The sequence below is a fragment of the Alexandromys fortis genome, unplaced genomic scaffold (assembly GCF_014885135.2).
Source record: "Alexandromys fortis isolate MF-2015 unplaced genomic scaffold, M_Fortis_MF-2015_v1.1 scaffold_85, whole genome shotgun sequence".
Taxonomy (NCBI): domain Eukaryota; kingdom Metazoa; phylum Chordata; class Mammalia; order Rodentia; family Cricetidae; genus Alexandromys; species Alexandromys fortis.
In genome coordinates, this window is record NW_026067975.1 from 7630169 (window position 1) to 7633963 (window position 3795).

A 3795-nucleotide genomic window follows, 5' to 3' on the forward strand; every position below is an offset into this window, starting at 1 on the left:
ACTTTGTAGGAGTTGGTTCTCTTCCATTGTGTGGGAGCCAGAGATTAAACTCACCTATCCAGCTTGGTGGCAAAAGTCTTCACTAGACTGGCCATCTTGATGCCCATCCCCCACTGCTAGTTTTTTATTAGACTATATTACGTGTATATTAATAGGTTTTATTATGAAATTTTCACACTTGTATACACCGTATTTTGATCATATTTATTTCCATAATTTTTTCTTGTCTCTGTTGTGGTGTTCAAGTCCACTGGAAGGAATCAGAAATGGAGACTGTTATTCTTCTTAAAGATGTAAGGGGAGAAGACCGGTCCTCCCACGAGGCGGCAGGTAACCTTAGGCCTTGGGGGGTCACCACGGCGAGTGCAGCAGGTGAGAGACAGACAGATACATTATGCGGAGAGAGTAAGGGCATAGAGCTTATTTAGTGGGTTATGGAGGGTAAAGGAAAGGAGGAAGGGGAGAAGTGAGAAGGAGAGGCAGAGAGAGACAGAGGGGGGAGAGAAAGAGGGAGAGAGAAAGCACAAGTTGTTTCTTCAGGAGAGAGATGCTGGAGGAGGCTGGAGATCTGCTTGCCTCAGTGGAAGGGGAGGGGTTAGGAGTGGGCGGGGCTTTTCTCTTAAAGGAACAGGGTATCCCGGTGACAGGCCAGGCTAGCAGAAGGAAGTCAACCTTAGAACCAATGCAGCATGCCGTCTGGAAGTGGAGGTTAAGGGGGGGTTTTAAGGGCAGACATCAGAAAGGTTTTAATTACAAATATCCATGGAATCCACAGCTGGACAAGAAAGTTGTTTTACTTCCTTCCCTTGTCTGTCTTTCCCAGTATATAGTAATCAAAGACCATTTCATCTTTCCCATAGTACTAGGGTAGAGAAGCACTACCCTGTACTCATCTCACCTGCAGGCCGCTACATCTCCGGGCATTCCAGAGCAGAAGGTCAGCGGCCTTTAGGGAAGGCCTGGCTCCATACTATGTTTCTTTAGTCATGACAGGGAAACTTGTAAATTCTTACTCAGCTCTGAACTCTCTAGTGACTGGAATGGAGGAGTTCCTTTCTGGGCAGGCAGCAACACCGCGCTATCAGGTTAGAGCTGGCTGCCACATCCCTATACTTCCACCCCCACTATCCCCTTCTCCTCAGCTCGCAGTGATTACCGTTCCTCTCATATCGCCACGTGCTTTCTTTCCTTTTTTTTTTCTTCTTTTTGTGACTCACTGAGTTTAATTATAATTAGGGTTCCTTATAGGAACAATAACACTGGTTATTGGCAAGAGCCTGGGCACTTAGCAGGGTTTACAGCACTGAAGATCTCTCTCGACCTCAGCAACCATGAGCTGTTTTTACAGCATTAGGGAGGGATCAGGCCTCGTGATCCCCCTCCCCCATGCTTGACAGGATATTGACAGGTCCAGGACCTGTGAGGTGGCTCAGAGGGTAAAGCATTTGCTCTGCGAGCCTGGTGACCAGAGTTTGATTCCTAGAACCTCCATAAAGGTAGAGGAGAGGGCTGGAGAGATGGCTCAGAGGTTAAGAGCATTGCCTGCTCTTCCAGAGGTCCTGAGTTCAATTCCCAGCAACCACCTGGTGGCTCACAACCATCTGTAATGGGGTCTGGTGCCCTCTTCTGGCCTGCAGGCATACACACAGACAGAATATTGTATACATAATAAGTAAATAATTAAAAAAAAAAGGTAGAGGAGAAAACCAACTCCACAGTGTTGTCCCCTGACCTCCCATGTGTGCCCTCCCCCAGTAATAACAACTGAAGGAAAAAGAGAAAGAAAGGAATGTTGTCGGGGTCAGTCTTGGGATGGCACTGATTAATTATCACAGCTGCTGAGTTCAAGAGTGCAGCGGCTCCATTATGACCAGAGGAGAGTGTTCTGTGGAACTCCACGCTTCCTCTGGGTCTTACATTCTTTCTGTCCCCTCATCCATGGTACCCTGAGGCGTGGGGAGGTGACACTGATATCTGCCTAAGCTTCAGCTCTCAACAGTCAACTGTTCTCAGAACACAGACCAGCTCGGAGTCTCTGCAGCAGCCTCTACTGTTGGGGACCAGCCTCTACAAAAATACAGCGCTGTGGAGTTATAATTACCTAAAATTACAGAGACTACATATAAGTCTGTGTATACATATGTATGTATAGTTGAAATGAAAATTCCCCATTTGGGGCTGACAATGCTCCCTATAAGAGCCAGAGATTATCTAACAAATACCCTCAGTAACAGGCATGAGGAGCCTCTTTTTGAGTTGTTAGTCACGGTTATTCAATCAAGAGGATCTCAAAACATTATACACTATTGCTGATACCTGTGGTTACCTCTAAGAGCTTGAAGGCAAGTGCTCTAGCTGAAGACACCGTCTTCTCCATACCCAGGACTCAGAAGAGCTGATGAGTCAGACCTGAAAGCCTCCTGCCCGAAGAGTAGCTTTCATTAGCCATAGAAGGAAGGGAAGCAACCGATAGCCCCATCCAGCTATGATGCCTATGAATTACAGCAATGGCCAGCCGGTCACAATGTCCCAGAGGCTACAGTAGTGGCCCTTTGAAATTACCAGGCATGAGTGAGGAGACACGGAACACCAACAAACCCGCTTAGGAGTTTATTAGAGGGGAGTGTGTACAGGCCTGGTGATTGATGTGGAGAGAGAGAGAGAGAGAGAGAGAGAGAGAGAGAGAGAGAGAGAGAGAGAGAGAGAGAGAGAGAGAGAGAGAGAGAGAGAGAGAGCGCGCGAGAGAGAGAGAGAGAGAGAGAGAGAGAGAGAGAGAGAGAGAGAGAGAGAGAGAGAGAGAGAGCGCGCTAAAGATAGTGCATCCAGCTTTTAAAAGCTGCCTAGCACATGTGCACAGGGGGTTGGCATGACTACGTCATACTGATGACGCAGATGACGGGTCAGTCACGCATGCGCACAAGGGTTTAGCTGAGTCATACGTGGATGTAACCACGCATGCGCGCACGTGGGTCATGTGGGGCCCTTTGTGCCCGAGGGCCTGTCCGCACGTGCCTGCTTTTAGAACCTGGAAGTGCAGCCTTATCTGTGGCTGAATAATTACACTCATACCTTTGTGGTAACGAACAGCTCTTTAATTGGACTTAAGGCCTGCTTAAGAAGAAGGAAATCATGTCTGGTATTGGAAATATAGCCAACTACCCGAGCCCAGGGAAGTTATGGATCTTGAAGGAAAACATCAGCACTGTCTTATTAAACCAACGTAGTAGCTAGCTCCAGTCTAAATATTTGTCCTTATAGCCACAGATAAGGCTAGGTCTCACCCCACCAATCAGAGAACCATGTCTTTGCAATAGACAGAGACAACTGTAGACAACCACAACAGAACACGTGACTGTGCAGTGCCCAGAACCAACTGATAGATCTGCAACACAATTCCTGCACCTAAGCTCAGAGATCATAGAGGAAGGGAGGTGGAACGATGACAAGAGTCAGAGGGACAGCAAGTTTCCTGTGAGATTGTCTCCTAGAATAACAGAGGAAAGCACACCCATTGCAGTCTCATCAAGATGGCTACCTAAACAAGACCCGAACAAGGGCAGCACCAACAGACACGCTGACATGGAAGATGGAAATTTCGTGGAGTCTCAACTCTATAAACAAAAGCTACAAGAAAACAAGGAATCCTGAAAGTGAGAGAAATGATCTCCACCAAGGAAGAGGCCCTTAGCCCCACCCAATCTGAGTGTCGGGATTAAAGTTGTGTGGCATCTTTTTGAGACAAGGTTTCTCTCTGTTAACAGCCCTCACTGTTCTGGAACTAATTCTGTAGACCAG